The following is a 27308-nucleotide window of genomic DNA, read 5'->3' as shown; positions in this document are numbered from 1 at the left end:
AGTATGACTGATCACTAATATATATGACTAAGAGTATGCCCTAATCCAATTCCCCTGGAATGCAATCCGGGGTGTACAGCGTCGGGATTGATGCCACACCATAGTGAATGTGTGGGTACACTGTGCACATGTGAGGGGAGGTACATGCAACATCTATATGGTGAACCCAGATCTGTGGTCATTCATTTAGATATTTAAAATTATGGTTAACCCGTACTGAGAGATCTCACACATACAACTGGGAATACCATATAATATAAGATTAATATTACTTTAATCTTGGACAATCTATAGATGATAATATCCCTATGGTAAACATCTAATCCATTACCATCAATATATCCCAACTCCAGATAATGGTTAGGTACCCAGGAATCTGAAGAAGACTGGCTCTGAAGGTGTACTAACATTGGAGCATGCGCGGTATCTTTTGTGAATATCCGACTAAGTCCGATAAACAGACTGGTGCGCAGCCGCGTTTTCCGGGCATGCGCAGTGAGCTATCGCTCCGATGTGGAGCGCAAACAAGGGACTCTTGGAACGCAAAGTAAGCGTGATTGGCTGCCAGTGATCAGGTGATACCGACGTCATTGCCCGGCGCCGAGTTCATCGCTGAGTCGGCAATGATGACGAGGCGGCGTTCCAGGATTATGATAGGCTGTATGGTGGCACAGGTAATATTGCCAAAAAGGACCGGATTGGTCCAAACATTGGGCACACAGGTGTTTTACAACCTGTTAAGCCCTGATAGGTGGGATGATGCTAGTAGGCGGTCCTAATAGGTATAAATACCGAGATGGTGGATCAGGAAGTTGATGCCCATTTTTCCCTCTTGAAGACGCTACAGATGTAGTGAAAAATGTAGAGGGGGCATTTACAGCATTTTAACTAGCGGAAGTTGGTGTGCTATCTACGGTGGTACTGCAGCCCACCTGGGACACTTGATACATACACAGTGGCTAACTGTATATAATCCAAATACTATTATAAAGCACACCAACCAGTGATTTTAAGTGAACACACTCATCATTTAATAAACACTTATTACTTAATTCTAATTTGAATACTAATAAAAGTTAAGTTTTAGGGGTGGGATTTAATAAGGGTATTAGTGACCCTGGGTTTCCCAGGGTCAAAGGTGTTTTTTTGGTGATTATTACCCTAACCCTTTTTTGTTGTTGATGTATCCGCAGTACGCTACAAGAAGCCGAGCAAATGAACATTGTTGCGAAACAAAATGCTGTACTACATTGATTCCTGCTGAAATTTACAGCAGGGAACGCGTTGAATCCGTATGTTAACAATGAACTGATGGCGAGGACTACTGCACAGGCTGAGATAGACAGACGTTGAAGCAAGTCCGGAATATCAGGTTTTTGTAGTCTCTGTTCGGTATGTATATAGGAAATTATGCCTCTGCATATGGACATTGGGTTGCCCATAGCAACCAATCAGATCACTTCTTTCATTCTTCAGAGGCCTTTTTGAAAACTAAAGAAGCGATCTGATTGGTTGCTATGGGCAACTCAGCAACTTTTCCTCTGGACAGGTTTTGATAAATCTCCCCCATTGAGTTGATTTGCAAACCCCAATATGTGCACTGAGGTCAGCTGATGCAGACATTGAGGCAAGGTAATGTGCAGGATTTCATATACAATACTATGCACACTTGGTACATGCGAGTATAAATGTGTACTATGTCCTAGGAGTGAATTTACTGGATGGTTTCAAAATTAGTGACCATCCATATGGACATGGAAAGACTGCGTGAATTATAAATACCTGTGTGAACTACGACATAAAACCTGAATGTTTTTTCCATTAGGGGACAAATAAATGTATGCTTAGCTCTAACATGAACTAAAGTAGTGCCTTTGCCGAAATATGCACTTTATATCAGCACAAGTATTGGCAGCCTAAGTATTTATATGCACATAACTTTTCTATTTACTTTACAATTTTTCTATATTTTTCCCGCTGCTTTCTTTTAAAGGGATAATAATAAAGGTGAAGTTTTAATAATCTCACAATTCATCAGTGCTACACAAAATAAGTATTTGGTCACCTACAAACAAAGAAGATTTCTGGCTCTCACAGACCTGTAACTTCTTCTTTAAAGGGGTACTCTGGTGCTTAGACATCTTATCCCCTATCCCAAGGATAGGGGATAAGATGCCTGATGGCGGTAGTCCGGCCACTGGGGACCCCCGGGATCTTGCACGCAGCACCCCGTTTGTAATCAGTCCCCGAAGCGTGTACGCTCTGGGTCTGAATACCAGCGACCACACACCCGGCGGCGTGTGACGTCACACCTCTGCCCCGTGTGACATCACGCTCCACCCCTAAATGCAAGCCTACGGGAGGGGGCGTGACAGCTATCACGCCCCCTCCCGTAGGCTTGCATTGAGGGGCGGAACATGACATCACACAGGGGCAGAGGCGTGACGTCACATACTGCCGGCCGTGTGGTCGCCGGTAATCAGACCCGGAGCGGGGACTGATTACAAACGGGGTGCCGAGTGCAAGATCACGGGGGACCCCAGCGGGGACCCCGCGATCAGGCATTTTATCCCTATCCTTTGGACAGGGGATAAGATGTCTAAGCACCGGAGTACCCCTTTAAGAGGCTCCACTGTCCTCCACTTGTTACCTGTATTAATGGAACCTGTTTGAACTTGTTATCAGTATAAAAGACACCTTTCCACAACCTCAAACAGTCACACTCCAAACTCCCCGTGGTGTCAAAATTATCACAAGAACGGTGAGCATAAATCCCAGAACCACACAGGAGGACCTAGTGAATGACATGCAGAGAGCTGGGACCAAAATAACAAAGGCTACCATCAGTAACACACTACGCCCCCAGGGACTCAAATCATGCAGTGTCCCCCTGCTTAACCCCTTAACGACGCAGGACGTATATTTATGTCCTGCGCCGGCTCCCGCGATATGAAGCGGGATCGCGCCGCAATCCTGCATCATATCGCTTCGGTCCCGGCGCTCATCAACGGCCGGGACCCGCGGCTAATACCACACATCGCCGATCGCGGCGATGTGCGGTATTAACCCTTTAGAAGCGGCGGTCAAAGCTGACCGCCGCTTCTAAAGTGAAACTGAAAGTATCCCGGCTGCTCAGTCGGGCTGTTCGGGACCGCCGTGGTGAAATCGCGGCATCCCGAACAGCTGATCGGACACCGGGACCTATAACACTGCAAAAAAAAATGTAAAAAAAAAAGTGTTAATAAAGGTCATTTAACCCCTTCCCTAATAAAAGTTTGAATCACCCCCCTTTTCCCATAAAAAAAAAAAACTGTGTAAAAAAAAAAATAAAAAACATATGTGGTATTGCCGCGTGCATAAATGTCCGAACTATAAAAATATATCATTAATTAAACCGCACGGTCAATGGCGTGCGCGCAAAAAAATTCCAAAGTCCAAAAAAGCGTATTTTGGTCACTTTTTATACCATTAAAAAAATGAATAAAAAATGATCAAAAAGTCCGATCAAAACAAAAATCATACCGATAAAAACTTCAGATCCCGGTGCAAAAAATGAGTCCTCATACCGCCCTGTACGTGGAAAAATAAAAAAGTTATAGGGGTCAGAAGATGACATTTTTAAACGTATAAATTTTCCTGCATGTAGTTATGATTTTTTCCAGAAGTGCGACAAAATCAAACCTATATAAGTAGGGTATCATTTTAACCGTATGAACCTACAGAATAATGATAAGGTGTAATTTTTACCGAAATATGCACTGCGTAGAAACGGAAGCCCCCAAAAGTTACAAAATGGCGTTTTTTTTTTCGATTTTGTCGCACAATGAATTTTTTCTCCGTTTCACCGTGCTTTTTTGGGTAAAATGACTAATGTCACTGCAAATTAGAAATGGCGACGCAAAAAATAAGCCATAATATGGATTTTTAGGTGGAAAATTGAAAGGCTTATGATTTTTAAAACGTAAGGAGGAAAAAACGAAAGTGCAAAAGCGGAAAAACCTTAAGGGGTTAAGCCAGTACATGTCCGGGCCCGTCTAAAGTTTGCTAGAGATCATTTAGATGATCCAGAAGAGTATTGGGAGAAGGTCATATGGTCAGATGAAACCAAAGTAGAACTTTTTCGTAAAGACTCAACTCTTTGTGTTTGGAGAAGAAAGAATGCTGAGTTGCATCCAAAGAACACCATACCTACTGTGAGGCATGTGGGTGGAAACATCATGCTTTGGGGCTGTTTTTCTGCTAAAGGACCAGGACGACTGATCCGTGTAAAGGAAAGAATGAATGGGGCCATGTATGGTGAGATTTTGATTGAAAACCTCTTTCCATCCGCAAGGGCATTGAAGATAAAACGTGACTGGGTCTTTCAGCATGACGATGATCCCAAATACACCGCCCAGGCAACGAAGGAGTGGCTTTGTAAGAAGCATTTCAAGATCCTGGAGTGGCCTAGCCAGTCTCCAGATCTCAACCCTATAGAAAACCTTTGGAGGGAGTTAAAAGTCTGTGTTGCCCAGTGTAAGCCCCAAAACATCACTGCTCTAGAAATCTGCATGGAAGAATGGGCCAAAATACCAGAAACAGTGTGTGAAAACCTTGTGAAGACTTACATAAAACGTTTGACCTCTGTCTTGCCAACAAAGGATATATAACAAAGTATTGACATGAACTTTTGTTATTGACCAAATACATATCTTCCACCATAATTTGCAAATAAGTTCTTTAAAAATCAGACAATTTGATTTTAAGGATTTTTTTTTCATTTTGTCTCTCATAGTTGAGGTATACCTATGATGAAAATTACAGGTCTCTCATCTTTTTAAGTGGGAGAACTTGCACAATTGGTGGCTGACTAAATACTTTTTTGCCCCACTGTAAATGGACCCTGGTAGTCTAGTGGGGTGGATCACTACCCTACAGGATGTTCAACTGTAGAGGTAGCCGAAGGGCTTACCTCTCCATCCATACTGACTGTGGCTCCTAGATTGATAGATCCTCTTTGCTGCAGGCTCTATCAATCGAGCGCAGAGCACACAGATCAATGCAGTTCTGTTTAAAACCAGCCCCCAAATTAGCTAAATTGCTTTTTTTTTTTATTTTACCTCACAAATTTTTCAGTATATGTTATGGAAAAATGTATGAAGACATTACAAATTACAATTGGTCACACAACAAAACAATCCCTTTTCTAGGTGTGAATATTAAAACATAAAAGTTATGGCTATTAACCCCTTCCCGCTACATGACGTATGCTTACATCATGAGCGGGCTCCCGCAATAGAACGTGGGGTCACGCGCTGCCCTGCGTCATATCGCATCGGTCCCGGCGGCCATCAACGGCCGGGACCCGCGGCTAAAACCGGACATCACCGATCGTGGAGATGCCCGGTATAAACCCTTCAGACACGGCGATCAAAGTTGATCGCCGCGTCTAAAGTGAAAGTAAAAGTTGCTGGTTAACTCATTGGAGCTGTTCGGGACTGCCGCGATGAAATCGCGTTGTCCCGAACAGCTTGCTGGACAGCTGGAGGGTCCCTACCTGCCTCCGATCGCCTGTCCGATCGCCGAATGACTGCTCCTTGCCTGAGATCCAGGCAGGAGCAGTCAAGTGGCGATAACACTAATCAATGCCCGGCTATTGTGTGCAGTGTTATAGTCCCCTATGGGAGCTATAACACTGCAAAAAAAAAAGTGAAAATAAAGTGTTAATGAAGATAATTGAACCCCTTCCATAATAAAAGTCAGAATGACCCCACTTTTCCCAATTAAAAAAAAATAAAACAGTGTAAATAAAAATAAACATATGTGGTATTGCCACGTGCCTAAATGTCCGAACTATAAAAATATAATGATAATTAAACCGCAAGGTCTATGGCGTACAAGTAAAAAAAATTCCAAAGTCCAAAATAGCGTATTTTTGGTAACTTTTATACCATAAAAAAGGGAATAAAAAGCGATCAAAAAGTCCAATCAAAACAAACATGATAGCGATAAAAACGTCAGATCACGGCGCAAAAAATGAGCCCTAATACATCCCCATATGCGGAAAAATAGTAAAGTTATAGGGGTCAGAAGAGGACATTTTTAAACGTATGCATTTTCCTGCATGTAGTTATGATTTTTTGCAGAAGTACAACAAAATCAAACCTATATAAGTAGGGTATCATTTTAACCGTAAGGACCTACAGAATAAAGAGAAGGTGTAATTTTTACCAGAATATGCACTGTGTAGAAACGGAAGCCCCCAAAATGTACAAAATGGCATTTTTTCTTCAGTTTATCGCACAATGATTTTTTTTCCCCGCTTCGCCATGGATTTTTGGGTAAAATTACTAATGTCACAGCAAAGTAGAATTGGTGGTGCAAAAAATAAGCCATAATATGGATTTTTAGGTGCAAAATTTAAAGCATTATGATTTTTAGAAGGTGATGAGGAAAAAATTGAAAATGCAAAAACGGAAAATACCCTGCGTCATTAAGGGGTTAAAGGGCAAGGAGAGAAAAACGAAAGTGCAATATTGAAAATTGGTCCAGTCCTTAAGGTGTTAAAGGAGAACTGTAGCGTACATTTTTTAAGTCCACCTGTGCCCGGGCTGCTGGCTTCTTAGGCTTGAAACGTCACAGTGCAGGCAGCGTTTCACCCTCCTCAGTGAAGTCCCACCTCTGCAAGTGACAGGTTGAGAGCACAGTCATCTATGGAGCCGGGGCCCCGCCTACATGACGCTTACAGTGAGCTGCACTGTGATGTTTCGAGCATGAGAAGCCAGAAGCCAATAGCACTGGAGGAACGGGACCCCGATATCTCCGGAATGGGGGAATGTAGAAAGGTGAGTTAAAGTTTGTTTTTTATGTTTTTACAGCCCGGGCATATACTCCGTCACGCTTCACACTCGGAGGCTTCAGCGCTGCGGAGAGCCGACAAAGGTGGGTGTGCAATGACAGATTGTGGGGTTCCCCAGCGGTGGGACCCCCGCAATCAGTCATCTTATCCCTATCCTTTGATAGGGGATAAGATGTATTAGGGCCAGAGTACCCCTTTAAGAGAGTGCTCCTAATCTCAGCTTGTTACCTGTATTAAAGACATCTGGGAGCCAGAAATCTTTCTGATTAATAGGGATCAAATCCTTTCATAAGGATGTCAATTCATAACTTATTTGAAATGTGTCTTACTGTTCAAATAAACCGACCATTAAAATTCTAGACTGATTATTTCTTTGTCAGTGGGCAAATGTGCAAAATCATCAGGGGGATCAAATAATCAAATAATTGTTCACTGTAGACCATGTCACAAATATACGTGGATAAATATCCACCCACGTTGTGAAATACAGTCAGTACATCTAACCACAACAATGAAAATATCTCACATTTTCATAGTCAGAAGTCCATTGGATCTCTCTTTATTGGAGAGCCAGAGATACTGTATTTGGGTATCTTTGTCTCTTCCATAGAGATACATGGAGGGGACATGTCGACTGCCGCTTTGTGCTGGGGCCGACACACTCCGTTTCAGGGGATTGCCGGGGTGCCATGCAGGAGATCCCAGTGGGCGGACCCCATACGATCTTACACTGATCTTCTATCCTTTGGATGGGGGTTAAATTTTCCTGCATAATAGTAGTCCTTTAAGGGTTAAGAAGGGTATCTACTAACCCTACTAATATTGGCAGGCTTCCTTGGATTACAGGTATGCAGGTTTCAGTTCTCTTCTCACAAGCAGTCCCCTCTTCTTTGCACCAAGTCCTATCTTCTTTTGTTGATTTAATAGTCCATTGAAAGTGCTACCTATCTTTTGTATATATTGACCCTGTTCCTTAACCCTTTAATAAAATGTGGTCGTCTTGGTGGTAATGAAACAGCAAACTTTTAACTCCTCGCTTTTCAAGATCCATAACTCCATAACATTTCCATCTACAGACCCATATGAGGGGTTGTTTTATAGAGGACTAATTGTACCGTACCTTGTAATGATATCATTCTTTTTCCCAAAAAAATTCACGGTGAGGCAAAAAAAGTAAAACATTTTGGCAAAACTGAATAAAAAAAAGCAATTGTGCAACCTTTTTATTTATTTATTTATTATTTTTTTGGGGGGAGGGGGGATTTACAATGATACCCAATTTATATAGGTTTGTTTTATTTTACCTCTTTTTTTTAAATACCTTTTTGTAAGAAAATTAGTATAATTAAAATTGTTTTCTTTTGACCCTTTAAATGCTCACTGTCATTACAACAAATTTTTGCTATTGCAAATAAATTATCTTCATTTTTTTTTAAACTGCCACTAGTTGTTTCCATACTTTTCCAGAGCACATTTCCCCCTATCTGTTGCACAGACTTTGGACTCCTGCTGGCCTGGCAGAAGTCCAAATCAAGAAAAGCAGTCTGGAGTGCTGAGGGTGTGTGTGCAGCCTTAGCCAATCATAGCTCATCTCTGAACTGCTCTGGGCTGTGTGTAGCAGAGTAAGGGAGGAAGTTCTCCCCTGTATGGCTTCAGATGATGTCACGCCTGCTAGGTAACGCCCTTTCCCAGTCTGTGAATCTGATTGAGACTGAGCAGAAAATACAGAGCAATATCAAGGTAGAAACCTAACAAATAATAAAAATAAAGGCAGGGGTTATTTTATCATGATGGGGGCAGTGAACTGGGTGGATCATAAAAAAAAACATTATTAATTTAACAAGATCATGACAGGTACTCTTTAACTGTTTTTTTTTCCTATAAAAGGCTATTTGGTGGATCACTTTTTGTGATGTGATCTGAAGTTTTTTATCAGTAACATTTTTGTTTTGATCAGATTTTTTTAATTGCATTTTCATTCAAATTTTTTTTTAGGGGATTAAATGACCAAAAATAAGCAATTCTTGACTTTAGTAATGTTGTATTTCAATAGTTTGGATAGTTTATGTTTATCTTTATTTAAATTTATTTATCTTTATTTATATCTTTATCTTTATTTATTTGGGAAAAGGGTGGTCGATTTCCACTTTTACGGGGTGGGGGGTGTTTACATTTATTGCAGTTTTGTTATTATATTTTGTACTCTTTTTTAGTTCCCATAGGGGGCTATTACATGCAATCATTGGATTGTATACACTGTTCAATGCTATGGCATAGGCTGTATTCTTCAACACGTCATGTAAGCTGATTAGGACCCCACAATTATCCCAATTTTACCTTTTTGCAATCAACTTTGATCATGGAATGTAAAGGGTAAATCTCTGGCTTTGGCATGATCTCTGATGCCCGGCATTAGTGCAGCCATTTGAAATTGAAAGACACTGTTCTTGTACTCAAAGATTGTTAATGTAAAATTCTGCAAATATACATAATTTCGTGTTAACGTATTCTCTGCTCATCTCCTTTTCCTGCTTCCGAGACAAGATGTTGGAGCAGGACCTGCATGCTTAGCCAATCAGTGGGTGAGAAGAGACACTGCTATGGACAGTTATTGCTTAAAGGGGTACTCCAGTGGAAAAAAAAAATGTAAATCAACTGGTGCCAGAAAATTCAACAGATTTGTAAATTACTTCTATTAAAAATCTTTACCCTTCCAGTACTTTTTAGTATACTACAGAGGAAATTCTTTTCTTTTTGAATTTATTTTTTGTCTTGTCCACAGTGCTCTCTGCTGACACTTGATGCCCATATCAAGAACTGTCCAGAGCAGGAGAAAATCCCCATAACAAACCTATGCTACTCTGGACAGTTCATGACAAGGACAGAGGTGTCAGCAGAGAGCACTGTGGACAAGACAAAAAAGAAATTCAAAAAGAAAATAATTTCCTCTGTAGCATACAGCTGCTAAAAAGTACTGCAAGGGTAAAGATTTTTTAATAGAAGTCATTTACAAATCTGTTTAACTTTCTGGCATCAGTTAATTTAAAAAAAAAAGTTTTCCACTGGAGTACCCCTTTAAGCAGGCAGGTCCTCTTCTGACATCTTGTCTCGAAAGCAGGGAGAAAAGACAGCAGGAGGCCGGAAGGAGCTGTGTGGGACCAGAGTTGGTAGGGGTAAAAAATGTTTTTAACTCAGCCCCAGAAACATATATATATATAAAAAAAAAAAGGAATATCCCTTTAAGGACCAGGAATTTGGCCCATAATATATGTCAACAGGGAGGGGAGGTGGAAGGAAGTTTTAACTTTAGACTTTTTTTTAAACTTTAGACCATTTTTACAATTTTTCTTCATAGTGATACTAAGTTGGGATACTTTTGTCAGTTTATTCGTTATTTTATGAACAGACCCTATCAAAACATCAATACATCGCCTACTTTGTTATGAAATATAAAATAAATCTGCAGAATTATGAAGAACAGAAGGATGCTTAATTTTCCATCCTACTTGTTAAGGATATTCTAAAGGCAAATATTTGTATAGGAGATTAGATTTCAGTATCAACCCTTTTTATTTCCCTTTTTTACAGCTAGGTATCATAGTCACTCAAAGCACAAATAAGAAGTACTAACTTTTAGGGGAAAAGTTTGAAACATACATTGTAATATTTAGTTTTACCAATAGACACTATATGAACATTAAAGAAGTTGTCCGGGGATTAGGATTACTGGAGAACTGTAGTTAATACCAGGATTTATTGATATCTGAAAGATATGGAGTTAGAAAGGCTTTTTTTTTTCTTAAAGGGGTATTCCAGGAAAAAACTTTTTTTCATATATCAACTGGCTCCAGAAAGTTAAACAGATTTGTAAATTACTTCTATTAAAAAATCTTAATCCTTTCAGGACTTATGAGCTTCTGAAGTTAAGGTTGTTCTTTTCTGTCTAAGTGTTCTCTGATGACACGTGTCTCGGGAAACGCCCAGTTTAGAAGAGGTTTGCTATGGGGATTCACTTCTAAACTGGGCATTTCTCGAGACACGTGACCCTGTGATCTATTGTATGTAGCTTCTCTTTACTCTACTTTACTCACCTGTCCCCAGAGTGCTCCGGCCCTCTCCTTCAGAGACAAGCAGAAGGGATGGCCCACTCAGCTGAGATATGGTCTCATCTCAACCGGTGGTTGGCTAAGCGGGCCATCACACGAGTACATTTTCAAAGGTGTAGGCCAGGGTGTTCACGAGAGATGCAGCTGAATGGTAAGTCAGCAACGAGAACCGGGCCTGTGTAGTCAGTCCCCCTGGCAATCAGACACTTATTCCCTTATCCTGGGAATAGGGGATAAGTTTATTTTCCAAGAGTACCCCTTTAAAGTTAGTCAGTTGTATTTACTGCTAAGAGCTGCAGACACTGTTGGATAGCTCTTGGGGTAAAAAGGCAAACTGTACCATTCCTGGAGCTAAGGTTGATTACCAAAGTTGCCTTTAAATTTTTAAGCCAAGTGTGGAGGAGGCGGGGCCAAGCTGCTCCAGTGCCAAAGCCTATTACACCTCCTCACCTCTGAACCCTTCCTTGATTGATGTACAGAGCCATCTTTGTCAGTTAAGGAGGGGCTAAGAGGCATTGGCACATGAGCAGCTCGGTTCTGCCTCCTGCTATTTTATAAATTTGGCAACCACTATCAGCTCCAGGAAAGATACAATTTGCTTTTATATCCTAACAGCTATCCAAGGCTGTCTGCAGCATTTAGCAACAAATAGAACTCTCAGATCCCCTTTAAATAAGGAAAGCATCTATTATTCTGCTTGCACCAAAAAGAATAACAAATTGTCCCACATTCCATGTTTTCCGTATTCTCACATAAAAAGGGATGTGTCTAAGGATTGTCCATGTTTGTGCCACATTTATTAAGCATGGACACTTTTTTGTCACAAAGCAGTGGCAGATTATGAGCCGATAAAGAGTTGGTGTAAACATTTTAGATACATTTAGGGTTGGTGCATGTCTTACAAAAGCCAAATTTAATGATAAATATGTGCCAAGAACATTCATCTCTTTGATAAATGTTGGGGAAGTTGACATGACATAGGCCCAGACAAACGGGGGTAAAAAGAGCGCACACAGCGCATCTTCGGCTTATTTGATGCTGCAGGTGCACTGTCAGCAGTCACAGAGTGACTGCAGAGGTAGTGGCGGATTTCTTGATGGCAGTCACAAGCTGACACACAGAGCTACCGGGCTGTAGCTCACTTTGCAGTTGTTCCATGACTGGCTGCAGCGCATCCGCAGCACCAAATGTTTTAAGGATAGTAACTCCCTTTCACTGATACAGTTGTTATTTTGTTTGGATATTTCTTAAAATACATACTATGAGAAAGATTTATCAAACTGTTTAGACCATTTCAGATGGTCTAAATTTGTCTCTCAGAAAGTCTCAGTCAGTTTAGTTGAGACTTTTATGCAACTTTTGGCTTAGCGCTTTTCTCTTCCCAGCAAGCATAGTGGTCTATAATAGAGCACAAAATGCAGTGGTCATTAATCTATCAACTGTGACTTCTCCTGAAAAGTCGCATCAACGTAAACTAAGTTGAAACCTTAGACCGCGTTCACCCAGGCGGAAATACAATCTAAATAGGTGGCAAGAAGTTGTTTGTGAGCCAAATTTATGAAATAGCGTGCAACTTTTGATAAATTTGTCGCACGCTAGACCAAAACTCTGCAAATTTGAATATCTAAACTACTGTGGAGAATAGATCAGGATGATAAATCTCCCCCTATATGTTCAGAGATTGCAGAAAACGGCCAGAAGCAGCAAGCAGTTTTTATTTTCTTTCTGTAGATTTTTCCCAGCAGATGATACTTAATTATGCTATAATGTGAATTAATGATCTCATCATGTATTCAGCAATGATAGGTGTTATCATGTTGGTACAGATGTAGATGTTTTGAATGACTCTTATGGAGAACTTTTCAGTTGTAATTAACAAATAGTTAATTAAATGGTAGATTCAATGTCTGCTTTAGCTCAGCAATGAGCATCTGTTATCTCATTTATTGATGCTAAGAACACTTGAGAAGTCCTACACTCATGTATGAGGTAAGGATGCTTAATAAGTTTTCATGTGCTTGTGTGCCCAAGTCTTTACCACAAGCAAAATTAGATCAGATACAGCATAAATGTTTTTCCCACTTATTTATATTGTAAAATCACATATAGGCACGTTGTATGTAGAGCTTATGTTGATTGACAGTTGGGCAGACCCGGCAGTAATTGACAGTTAGGCAAAGCCTGCAGTGATTGACAGTTGGGCAGAGCCTGCAGTGATTGACAGTAGGGCAGAGCCTGCAGTGATTGACAGTTGGGCAGAGCCTGCAGTGATTGACAGTAGGGCAGAGCCTGCAGTGATTGACAGTTGGGCAGAGCCTGCAGTGATTGATAGTTGGGCAGAGCCTGCAGTAATTGACAGTTGGGAGAACCTGAAGTGATTGCTAGTTGGACAGAGCTTGCAGTAATTGACAGTTGGGCAGACCCTGCAGTGATTGACAGTTGGGCAGATCCTGCAGTAATTGACAGTTGGGTAGAGCCTGCAGTAATTGACAGTTGGGCAGAGCCTGCAGTAATTGACAGTTGTGTAGATCATCCTTGATTCATAGCTGGCTAGAGAAATCTTGACTTATTTCTTACAACAGTGTTTTTATTAAGCTTTCACTTGTTATTCAAACAAACATTTGAAGTAAATGTGATATTGTTGCAGAGTACAATATGATACAACAAAAATATTAAAAGGATATAGTCTGAGCATCCTAATATTAATCAGTCATATTGACCAATTTCTAATACACAGTGAACAAAATATTAGAAATATGTGCTTTGGCTTATAAGAGGGCGTGGCTTGCCAGGAAACATGTGTGTCTTTTCCAAAGGGGCTACATTTTGGCACACAGTTTTTTGCCTAAAGTAAGCCAACTAATAGTTGACAGTGAATGACAGTTGGGCAGAGTCTGCAGTAATTGACAGTTGGGCAGAGCCTGCAGTGATTGACAGTTGGGCAGACCCTGCAGTAATTGACAGTTGGGAGAGCCTGCAGTGATTGATAGTTGGGAAGAGCTTGCAGTAATTGACAGTTGGACAGAGCTTGCAGTATTTGACAGTTGGGAGAGCCTGCAGTGATTGATAGTTGGGCTGACCCTGCAGTAATTGACAGTTGGGAGAGCCTGCAGTTATGGATAGTTGGGCAGACCCTGCAGTAATTGACAGTTGGGAGAGCCTGCAGTAATTGACAATTGGACAGAGCTTGCAGTATTTCACAGTTGAACAGAGCTTGCAGTATTTGACAGTTGGACAGAGCCTGCAGTAATTGACAGTTGGGCAGAGCCTGCAATGATTGACAGTTGGGCAGAGCCTGCAGTGATTCACAGTTGGGCAGACCCTGCAGTAATTTACAGTTGGGCAGAGCCTGCTGTAATTGACAGTTGGAGAGCCTGCAGTGATTGACAGTTGGGCAGACCCTGCAGTAATTTACAGTTGGGCAGAGCCTGCTGCAATTGTTTGCATTGCCTATGGAAGGGTACACCCCCCTCTAGTAGAGCACGGGAGCAGAGGCAAGGATTGGAGCGGACTTACTAGCTTCAGTATAACAAAGGTGAGAGATAAAAAAACAAACAAACAAGAGAAAGTAGTAGAGGGTATAGATATACCTTGAGACATTCTGGAAGTATATGCAAAAAATTAAATAAATTCACCACTCACAGTAATAATAAAAAACAAAATATTGATTCCTAAAATTAGTTCTGACGCGTTTCACCCATCAGGTAACTATGGCATCATCAGGGAACCACATAAAGCATAACACTGAGTACCTAATAAATGACAATTAAACCCAACAGTATATCAGTCACATAACAGTCTAGTAAATGATGGTAAAACTCAATAGTCACAATTAGTCAGCTCAATACCTGGTAAATCACATACAAATATGATGGGAGATAGTTAGGCCCAATAATCACATCTAATAGACCAAGATAGCTAGTAGATGATAGTTAAAGCAATCAGAGAATATGTATAATGATAAAGGGAGCTAAATAACATCTGGTCAAGCGGTTTAACCAGAACTTACATAGGAATGACTTCAATGTGCGTCTCACTCATGGAGGCTGTAAGCATCCTAGTAGCACAAAATTGCAGAAACCGGTTAGGCCATTTGGCCATAAAACGCCAAACAAAAGTTTTGTGGAATCCCAGCCTAAAACTGTTCAATTCTTAAACAGAGTAAATCTATGGTAGACAGTGTATGAATGCATCAGATATATGAGTGCTTGTCTAGTCTAGATTCACACCACCTATCAGTTGGCTTAATTTGCTCCAGAATTTTGCACCATAATTGGTTCATTTTTGGCAAAAAGGCTGAGATTTACTATAGCAAATCCACCAGAATTTTGGTAAAAACCTGTCTTAAAGGTCACATGTATCATGCATTTTCCACACTTTTGTTGTTAAACTTTTCAGCCTCTTCTGCCAAAGGGGTGTGTCCTTGGTTGAAAAGGGGTGTGGCTGTAGTAATGTCAAAATGGGCATAAAATTCTAGTTTAAGCACAAAAATACTTGATGTAAACTTATACTTGACAGTCTTAAGCTACACCAGATTGATTAATCAGTTTGTGACACGCTGATGTATCTGGCGGATTTAAAGTCTATCTGTCTAGGTTTACATTGTCTGTTGTCACAGACAGATTTGCCAAAGAGATGGCTCAAAAACAAATTTAAAGCACTAATAATCGTGATGTACAGCTTTTGCACCTGTTTTTTTTAAACTAATTGCGCCAAAATTCTGGCACATTTTCAATAGTAAATCTGTCCCTTTTTATGTTTACACTATTTGAGAATGTAAGCATATCCTATAGGTTCAGAATGCACATTGTTTTATATAGTAGAAAACAGTCTAGATCAATAACTCCCCTGCCTTGTGTACTAGCCAGTCTTTATTTGCTGCCTTCTTAATACAAGGAGCACACTGCTTTAATCCCCTAAGGACACACATTGTAAATGTACGACCGCACGGCTATGAAGAGAGCGCATATCGCTTAATAGCTGGTGAGTTCCAGCTGTTATCAGCAGCCAGGGATTTACCGATAATGGATAACATCAGCGATTATACTTAAGCGGTTATACTTATACCTATAGGTGCTGTGATCAATGCCAATCACGGCATCTATAGTAAAAATGGCAGTCCTGGTGGATTCAGGTGGGCTCATCGGCCCCCAAAGTCCTATCACAGGGGTCCGATGACCGCAAATGGTCGCCGGAGGTCTCTTACCAACCTCAGGATGGCCAATCTTTTTCTGCAGCCAGAAGGGACAGGCTGCGCAAGAAGATCACAAACAGTTCTGAAAACATGAAACATGGTTGTATCTTGAAGGCCAGAATGGGCTGTGTCTTTAAAGGGTTAAGGCATTTGTTAACATGCAATTAGAGTTTAATTCGGCCTCTTTTAATTCTGTCTTTAGTAAACACATAGGCCGCTTTCTACAAGTCGCCATTTGTCTAACTATTAAAACTAAGAACAATTACCCAAGCTTAACATTACTTTCTTGAAAAAGAAGACATCAAAAGAGGAGCTTTCTGAAGATCCTGATAAATTCCTGCTGTGTATATTACATTTAAAAGCACCAAGTTCTCAATAGATAGAAAGATGAGTAAAAAAAATAGGACTTAAAATAACTCAATTCATTCTTTCAATCAGCGGGTTTGTACAAAGCTTTAGTATAACATAGAAGGCAAAGCAACAATCCTGTTGGTGACATGGTATGGTATTCTTCCCTTTTAGAATAGTGACTAGCTTTCACTGTATTTCAATTATTATATAAAATCTCTATGACAGTATTTTATTTTTATTTTTTTAATTAGTAAGTTTAAAGGATCAATATGGAGCAAAGTAGTCTGTGGCACAGTAGGAACCTGCAAGAGGCAATATTGATGACATAGAACTTGTATTCATATGTCTTTGGAGAAATGCACACTGTGGCGATCCTCCAAATTCAAGTTATAAAAGCGGAGCATTTCTATATCCTGAGATGATTGGAAGCCTGAGTTAACTCAAACTAGTTGGTGATCTTTGATTTATTTATAAAGGTAAACTTCAGTGGCAGGGAAATGGGAGCAACAAAGTAGAAAGTTGTTAAAATCAATATAGGCTCAACTTAACATTTTCTAACTAAATCAACATGCATCTAAGTAAGGGTGGGTTCACATGTTTTGAAGATACAGTCACTGGATCACCGAAAATCGGGCGCTCTCGAATCCCAGCCGGCCCCGGCTCGTATCTTGTTCATTTGAATGAGCCGATCGGAGTCTTAAAAGGGAATTCTGACATAAGCTAAAAAAGAAACACAAACAAGCTGAAGAAACATGTACATCACAGCCCTCCCACCCTGCCCACTCCCAATCCACAGCATTCCTGTCAGCTCCCTGCCCAGAGCTGTTGCAGAACATCTTATTTCACAGCAAACACACAATCACTGAAACATTTCCACATTATATATATATATATATATATATATATATATATATATGTGTGTGTGTGTATATATATATATATATATATATATATATATATATATATAAATATATCTACACACACAGTGGGGCAAAAAAGTATATAGTCAGCCACCAGTTGTGCAAGTTCTCTCACTTAAATGATGAGCGAGGCCTGTAATTTTCATCATAGGTATACCTCAACTATGAGAGACATAATCCAAATCCATAAAATCACATGATGTTTAAAGAATTTATTTGCAAATTATGGTGGAAAATAAGTATTTGGTCACCTACAAACATGCAAGATTTCCGGCTCTCACAGACCTGTAACTTCTTCTTTAAGAGTCTTCTCTGTCCTCCACTCGTTACCTGTATTAATGGCACCTGTTTGAACTTGTTAGCAGTATAAAAGACACCTTTCCACAACAGTCACACTCTAAACTCCACTATGGTCAAGACCAAAAAGCTGTCGAAGGACCCCAGAAACAAAATTGTAGACCTGCCCCAGGCTGGGAAGACTGAATCTGCAATAGGCAAGCAGCTTGGTGGGAAGAAATCAATTGTGGGAGCAATTATTAGAAAATGGAAGACATACAAGACCACTGATCTCCCTCGATCTGGGGCTCCATGCAAGATCTCACATGGTGTCAAAATTATCACAAGAATGTGAGCAAAAATTACAGAACCACACGGGGGGGGGGGGGGGGGGCGACCTAGTGAATGACCTACAGAGAGCTGGGACCAAAGTAATAAAGGCTACAATCAGTAACATACTACCCTGCCAGGGACTCAAATCATGTAGTGCCAGACGTGTCCCCCTGCTTAAGCCAGTACATGTCCAGGCCCGTCTGAAGTTTGCTAGAGAGCATTTGGATGATCCAGAAAAGTATTGTGATAATGTCATATGGTCAGATGAAACCAAAGTAGAACTTTTTGGTAAAAACTCAACTTGTGTTTAGAAGAGAAAGAATGCTGAGTTGCATCCAAAGAACACCATAGCTACTGTGAAGCATGGGGGTGTAAACATCATGCTTTGGGGCTGTTTTTCTGCTAAGGGACCAGGACAACTGATCCGTGTAAAAAAATTAATGAATGGGGCCATGTATCGTGAGATTTTAAGTGAAAAACAAGGGTAAGAGCATTGAAGATGAAACCTGGCTGGGTCTTTAAGCATGACAATAATCCCAAACCCAATGCCCGGGCAACGAAGGAGTGGCTTCATAAGAAGCATTTCAAGGTCCTGGAGGGGCCTAGCCAGTCTCCAGATTGCAACCCCATAGAAAACCTTTGGAGGGAGATGAAAGTCTGTGTTGCCCAGCGACAGCCCCAAAACATCACTGCTCTAGAGGAGATCTGCATGTGGAAGGGGCCAAAATACCAGCAACAGTGTGTGAAAACCTTGTGAAGACTTATAGAAAATGTTTGACCTCTGTCATTGCCAACAAAGGGTATATAACAAAGTATTGAGATTAATTTTTGTGACTTCCTTTATTCTTTCCCCCCATTCTGTCTCTCTGTCCCTCATAATTGAGGTATGCCTATGATGAAAATTACAGGCCTCTCTCATCTTTTTAAATGAGAGAACTTGCACAATTGGTGGCTGACTAAATACTCCCCCCCCCCCCCCAATATACATGTGTGTGTGTATATATATATATATATATATATATATATATATAATTTTTTTTTTTTTTTTACAGGGAGATGTTGAGAGGGCAGATCAGAGATTGTGACATTACTCAGGGGGCAGGGGTTAAATTCCGAGACAAGATCCAGCCATGTTTCTTAGACAGCAGATGATGCTGCATTGTCTTGGGATAGAGGGAGGCACTGAAGACAACACCACAATAAAAAAATGAAAGGACTACACAACTTTCTGTCAGACGTAAATAACACTAGCACACTTAAGCCAATACAATTTGTGATAGCATTATATTAGTAAAGTATATATCTTGCGCTGATAGTACATATTCCTTAAACACCCTCATAACATTATAATGATTATTTTCTCCTATGGGTGGATTTGCGACCCCTTGGCTGTTTCAAGCAATTGCTGTACATTCCACCTAGTAGATAGGCTCATGCACAGAAGCGTAATACAGCCTGCAATCATAATTGCAGATGTGGAAAGGATGGCAAGCTGCCTCCAGGCACCTCTGTTGGCATCTTACGTCCGTTGTGTACAAGAGGATCGGGAATGTTGAGATCCCATCAATGGAGAATCAGGAGGCCCCAATATGTGTGTGGAATCTTTCCGGCTATTCTGAACCCCCATTATTTCCTGACAATGAAACCATGGGAATGGTCAACTGGGGAAAAGTTGATAGGGGAATAGTTATTAAATAATAATTATGATTTAAGGGGTACTTTGTAAATTACTTCTATTAAAAATTGGTGGCTGTATAATACAGTACTTATTGGTGGCTGTATAATACAGAAGAAGCTCTTTTCTTATTGGATTTCTTTTCTGTCATGAACACAGTGCTCTCTGTCAGCAGAGAGCACTGTGGTAGTATACAGCCGCTAATAAGCACTGGAAGGATTTAGAATTTTTTATAGAAGTAATTTACAAATCTGCTAAACAAAAGTGTAATATTCGGCACTGCTACAACTGGCTAAGCCGGACTATTGGACGGACGCTCAACTAGGGAAAACTTGTAGAGATGTGGTGGTGCTCTGATGTAATGGCAGAGTTCAAATCTTCAATACAGTGAAGAGTTAGAAATAATTGGCATTCACCGGTCTTCTCTAAAATCGGCTTCTTTATTGGTACATACTCACAACATGAAATGCAGTCAGGGAGAGGGATCAGTGCAGGGGGGGTATGTAGCAGGCAACAGATTATGTTTCGCTCGTTACACGAGCTTCATCCGGCCATAAGTTACAAATCTGTTTAACTTTCTGGCATCAGTTGATTTAAAAACAAAAAGTTTTCCACCGAACTACCCCTTTAAATAAAAATAGGTGCAGGGATTGGGAAGGGAAATATACATTACTACTTACCCCTCCTTTCGCTTTCGAAACAATGATCCTCGGGATAGATCATCATTAGCTAATTGGTGGGGTGCCGATTATTTCTTTGCCAGTGCCAGAAGAAGTTATCTCTGTTCTTTGTTTAGTGGCCATGCTGGGTTACATTAGTGAATGGGAGCTAAGATAAAGTAACCCAGTTCGGCCCTGGGTTCCATCTCTATATATTGTGTTTATACGAAAAAGTTGAATAGCAGGGGTGCCAGGTGTCAGCCTCTGATGACTTCTGAGGACAGGGTATCAATTTTCCCCGGAAAACACTTTTAGGCCTTCTACCAGTAACTAGAATGTGGGGACTGTGTGTTTTTTCCCAAGAGTTCTTCCAATTTCATTGGTCTCTCTTGGTATCATGCATGACAGATTCTGTCTTGAGTAAAGTGGAAAGAGATTAATTTAATAGGTGCCAAAAAAGCCCACTGCAGCCTCATCTTCTGACAATTAGAGGACCTATCAAGTTGGGATTCCCATTCTCATACCCGCATTTTTACTGTTTAGCAACCCTGGATCCAATGATACAAGTCATATAACAAACAAGATGCCGTTTCTGTAGCCTCACAAATAGGCACACTTGATTAATTTAATTTCTCTTTATTATTATCTCTTTGTAGATTATTTCTTGTTAACTATGTGTTAAAAATTTTGATATATAGATATAGAATTGCAAAAATTAAAAAAGCAAAGCTTTAAATGCAGCTGATGTAACAAATGACACCTGGACAGGGCGAGGCTTAAATGTCATATGCCTTCAGGACCTAGTACTGTAAATCCATCCATGCTGAGTGAGGCTTCTGTGCACCAAAATAACTACAGGCAAATAAAACAGGTCTACAAACCAAACTTCCAGCAAAGAGGGTAAAGTCTGCTTGAAGAAACTCTACATGCTGTTGCCAGTCATAAAGCTTTGGGCCGTACAAATTCATTGATGAAGAAAAACAAATGATATACCACAACTAAATATGGTAATCTGGTGTACAATGGCTGCTGTAGAGATGGTGTCACAATAGAGTCATAAACTCACATTTATATAGAGAAATCCATAAATACTGTATATAGCTAATCATACATGACAAGATGCCAATATTATTTCATTTACAAGAAATTGACCCCATAATAGCCAGAATACCCAAAGTAGTTTTTGGTATCGGGACACCTACACTAAGGGCAATGGTCCGCCGAACAGTTACATTAAAGTTTTCTTACTGCAAAAATTTGGTGGGGAGATTGAGATCAGGCATCAAAATGGAAAATATTTATGAAACGTTGAATCTGGTTACCTATCTTCTTGGCCAATTCATACATAAGTTTACATATTTAATGGTCTAATGTTTTTTTTAAATGACAGTGAATGAGCTCCAATATCTGGCACAGCCCATGGACAAGAACAATTTCCCTATAAGCAGTAGACCCATTATCTCATACAGGTCCTCTTATACTTATACTAAAAAATCAACTGACCCTGGCAATTTTGGCAGGATCAGTCAATTACTTAATGTGCATGGGGCCTTCCAACTTTCTCCTCACAGATAATGTCAGGGTAGAGAAGGATCGGGCATCTTGGTTTTTAAATCTAAAGGATGAATGGAAGACATAGATGACAGCTGATTAAAGGGGACAATTACCATATGTGGTGATTTGGTACACCGCATGTTATTAAAGCTCCACCAGTTTTTGGTGCACAACTGTTAGGCATATATATTTCTGCTACATTCAGTGTCATAAGCATGTCCAAAATTTACGTGTGAGGAGGATGTGCCCCTGACACATCTATGCTTATAGACTTACATAGAAAAAGTGACTTCTGCTTCACACACAAACCTCTGTGTGAAACGGCAGGTCACAATGCAGAGTGGTGGGATCGGAGCCCGGTGCTGAAAGATGAGTGGAGGAGCATGGTGATTGTTTAGCCTTACCCTGTTAAAGGGGTACTCCGGCCCTGAGACATCTTATCCCCAATCCAAATAGCCAAGTGGCGACCACGGGGCCGGAGTATCGTGATGTCATGACTCCGCCCCCTTGTGACGTCCCCCCCACTATGCAAGTCTATGGGAGGGGGCGTCACGCCCCATCCCATAGACTTGCATAGCGGGGGCGGGGGTGACATCACACGGGGGCAGAGTCGTGGCTTCACGATACTCCAGCCCCATGGTCGCCACCCGGCTGTTTGTGAGCTGGCACAGCTCAAACAGGTAGGTGGCAAATACAAGATTGCGGGGGCCCCCAGCGGCAGGACACCTATGGTGAGACATCTTATCACCTATCTTTTGGATACAGGTGGGTGGCGAATACAAGATTGAGGGGGTCCCCAGGGGAGGGACCTCCGTGGTGAGACATTTTACATGAGCCAATTATTTGGAATGAGTATATACAGCGGGTAAAATAAGTATTGAACACATCACCATTTTTCTCAGTAAATATATTTCCAAAGGTGCTATTGAGATTTTCACCAGATGTTGGTAACAACCTAAGTAATCCATGCATACAAAGAAACCAAAAAAAATAAGTTTAGAAATTAACTTATGCATAATAATGTGAAACGACACAGGGAAAAGTATTAAACTACTTACTGATATTTATTCAATACTTTGTACAAAAGCCCTTGTTGGTAATGATTCAAGACGCTGTAAGGAGAAACTAGTCGCATGCATTGCCCTGTGGTGATTTTGGCATATTCTTCCATACAAATAGGTACTGTGGGTTTTTTCTATGAATCATGATCTTCAGTTCTTTCCATAGATTTTTGATTGGATTTAAAGGGGTACTCCGGTGGAAAACTTTTTTTATTTTTATTAAATCAACTGGTGCAAGAAAGCTAAACAGATTTGTAAATGACTTCTATTAAAAAAAATTTATCCTTCCAGGACTTTTTTAGCAGCTGTGTGCTGCAGAGGAAATTCTTTTTGTTTTGAATTTCTTTTTTGTCTTGTCCACAGTGCTCTCTGCTGACACCTTATGCCTTTATCAGGAACAGTGCAGAGCAGGAGAAAATCCCCATTGCAAACCTATGCTGCTCTGGACAGTTCCTGACATGGACAGAGGTGTCAGAAGAGAGCACTGTGGACAAGACAAAAAAGAAATTAAAAAAGAAAAGAATTTCCTTTGTAGTATACAGCTGCTAAAAAGTACTGGAAGGATTACGTTTTTTTTAATAGAAGTCATTTACAAATCTGTTGAACTTTCTGGCACCAGTTGATTGAAAAAAAAAATGTTTTCTACCGGAGTACCCCTTTAAGTCAGGTGATTAGCTTGGCCATTCTAGAAGCTTTATTTTCTTTCTTTGAAAGATTTTCCTTGGCTGTGTATTTGGGATCATTGTCCTGCTGAAAGGTTTACCCTTGTTTCATCCTAATCATCCTGGTAGATTTTTTTTGTCCTCCCAGTATTTCATTGGCTTTTCCAAATGTTGTGCAGCAAACTCTAGACAAGCTTTAACATACTTATTATTCAGCAATGGAGTCTTGCATTGTGAGCGTGCATGCAGGCCATGGCAGTGGAGAGCATTACTTACTGTTTTATTTGAGACACCAGAACCTGCTAATTCCTTGGCTCTTGGACAACTCTTCTGATTATTCTTTTCACTCCTCTGTAAGAAATATTGTGGGAGCATCTGGTTGAGGTAAATTTATGGTGAGATGATCATCTTTCCACTTCCGTATTATGGCAACAATAGAGCTAACTGGAACATTCGGAAGCTTAGAAATGCACATGTAACCAATGCCATTGTTATGTTTTGCAACAATTAGATTACAGAGGTTTTCAGAAAGCTCTTTGCTTTTACTCATCATGTAATTACATTTCTTTTAATTACTGATAGATTTCAGCTGTTGGTTTGGCTTTCCATGCCTTTTTGCATCTCCTTTTCTTCATGTGTTCAGTACCCTGTGTCATTTCACATTATTACACGACTTAATTTCTGATCTTATTTGTTTTGATTTCTTTGTATGGATTACTTGAGTTGTTGCCAACATTTGGTTAAAATTTAATGTCAATATGGAAAATGTAATGGAAATATATTTATTAAGGTGATGAGCTTAAAGGGGTACTCCGGCCCTAAGAAATCTTATCCCCTATCCAAAGGATAGGGGATAAGATGCCTGATTGCCGGGGACCCCCCGCAATCTTTCATGCAGCACCCCCCTATCATTAGCCTCCGGAGTGAACATTGCTCCGGGTCTGATGAATCACGATCACGGTGCTAGAGTATCGTGACGTCACGGCTCCGCCCCGTGTGACGTCACACTCCGCCCCCTCAATGCAAGCCTATGGGAGGGGTCGTGGCCATACTCCGGCCCCATGATCGTGATTCATCAAACCTGGAGCGATGTTTGCTCTGGAGGCTGATGATAGGGGGGTGCTGCATGAAAGATTGCGGGGGTCCCCAGTGGTGGGACCCCCGCGATCAGGCATCTTATCTCCTATCCCATATGTAAGGTATATATGTATATATATATATATATATATATATATATATATATATATATATGGTTTTTTTCTTAGCACCATAAAGCTCTTTTAGAACTCACATTATTTTTGTGGTTATAATGTGAGGATTAGAATCTTTGATTGACTTAAAAACGGCACTAGCGGCTTTCATTTTGTACTTCAAAGATAGTAAATACCAGTTAAGTATTTTTTGTAGGTATCGTATTACTGGATTGAGACAATGCAATGTTTACAGCCACAATTATCCATGGCAGATGTCTTTGTAAGTGGATTTTTCAGGACTGAATACCTTAGACAAGTGAGTCAACAGAATGTTGTGCAGCTGTGCCGTAAGTTTGTCCATACTGAAAACTCCATTGTCTTTGCACTGAACTTATTAATATACTTCCCTGTGTTGGAAGGATCTATGTATGGTTTTGCTAAGTTTATATACTAAATCCACATTGTGCAGTCTTACAAGCACAGCATAAGGTTGGCAAACAAAAGAGGCCTGAAAAATTGTGCAACTCTTGTTTCAACATGAGGTGCACATGTAATGGGATCTGTAGAGGTGTGAGGTCACTATATAAGCATCATTGTAGTTCTGTTTTGACGAGCTATGGTAAAAATGTCTACCTGAACAGGCAAGGATTAGCCATGAAACCTTCACAGCAAATTACCGAGACTGCACAAGAAGGTGTATATTTTATTGTTTATTAAAGGGGTACTCTAGTGGATTTTTTTTTAAATCAACTGGTGCCAGAAAGTTAAACAGATTTGTAAATTACTTCTATTTAAAAATCGTAATCCTTCCAGTACTTATCAGCTGCTGTATGCTCCACAGGAAGTTCTTTTCTTTTTAGATTTCTTTTCTGTATGACAACAGTGCTCTCTGCTGACACCTCTTTCTCCTGCTCTGGACAGTTCCTGACATAGACAGAGGTGTCAGCTGAGAGCACTGTGGTCAGAGAGAAAATACATCCAAAAAGAAAATAACTTCCTTTGGAGCATACAGCATCTGAAAAGTACTGGAAGGATTAAGATTTTTAAGTAGAAGACAGATTTATTATATGCAACATAAAAAGTTACACATTTGTTTTGCAGCTCCACCCCACTCAATGGATGACTTAAGTTCAACATGACAAAAAAGTTCTTTGGAAACTGTAAAATTCAACATACTTTGTGTGACAATATGATAAATTATGACTCAAGGCAAATGTGGTGCCAATCTTCAAAAAAGAGTTCTAGGCAGGGGTGGACTGATAATTCATGGGGCTCCTTGGCAATACAGGATCATAGCTCCCCCCCACCCCCCCCCCCCCACCCCCATGCGTAAGCCAAACCCACGTAAATGCCCACCTACATACAATAAACAAATATTTTAATACATAAAGAAAATCTAGAAAAATTATTTGTAAAATTGAAAAGAAACAACACAATTTAGCAAAAACATTTTTTGGGGTTGGGGGGGGGGGTTTGCTTCTACATAGTTAAAACTAGCTGTGTAGATTTTGTGTTGCTTTTTTAACACATGCTCTGAGCTGTGGGATTTTCCTCAGCTCAAATCCACCACATTTTCTGTGGAAACCTTAGTAAATATGTTGAGATTGTTTTGAATTCCGGGACACGCCCCCTTTTCAGTGACCACGCCCCTTTCCCAGTTGACCACGCACATTTTTTGGGTTTTACCAGTAAAATGGAGAGTTAGACAGGTTTTTTTCAATTCTGGTGCAAATTCCTTCGCAGACCGAATTTCTAGCGCAATGCGCCAGAATCTGGCGCACAACCCGACAAAACGGGTTGGGTTTACAATAGTAAATCAGGGCTATTATCTTTATTCTGTGGGTCAATAAGATTACTATGATACCCAGTTTATGTAGGTTCTATTTTATTTGACTACTTTAGAAAATAAAAAAATTTGGAAGTATCAGTACAGGATAAGTACTGATTACACATGACCCCACCAGTTCTGCCCCCACAGGTCACATGATTGTGACATCACCACAGGTCCTTAACCTCCAGCATTCAGAAGGTACAGAGTAGGTTCTGGTCAGCAGTCACTGTTATTATGTTGTGTGTTGAGATCTCTGCTTCCTAGTGACTACCCGAACAGTACCAGCATGATGCAGGGGGAGATTAAGGATTAAAAACCATTAAAAAAAAGTACTGGCATCTGTGAGCCCCCACTCAGGACTGGGCCCATGAGCAGTCCCTGCTTACCCGACCTGTCGGTCCACCCCTGGTTCTAGGTCTTCCCCAGGTTACCATAGATTAGTAACATTGTTTGTGGGAAAACTATTTAAGGGACTCAAAAGGGACTACATACAGAAATATGTGTGTGTGTGTGTGTGGGGGGGGGGGGGGTGTTAATAGTATTATAATTATAAGTGATAGCCATAATTTTACGGAACCAATCTAATTTGTTTTCATGAAGAGGTGGCTAGAAACCTAGATGGGAGGAAGGCTGTTTATATGGGATGGGAGGGATT

The sequence above is a fragment of the Hyla sarda genome, chromosome 6 (genome assembly GCF_029499605.1).
Source record: "Hyla sarda isolate aHylSar1 chromosome 6, aHylSar1.hap1, whole genome shotgun sequence".
In the NCBI taxonomy this organism is placed as follows: Eukaryota; Metazoa; Chordata; class Amphibia; order Anura; family Hylidae; genus Hyla; species Hyla sarda.
This window is presented reverse-complemented; position numbering follows the sequence as displayed.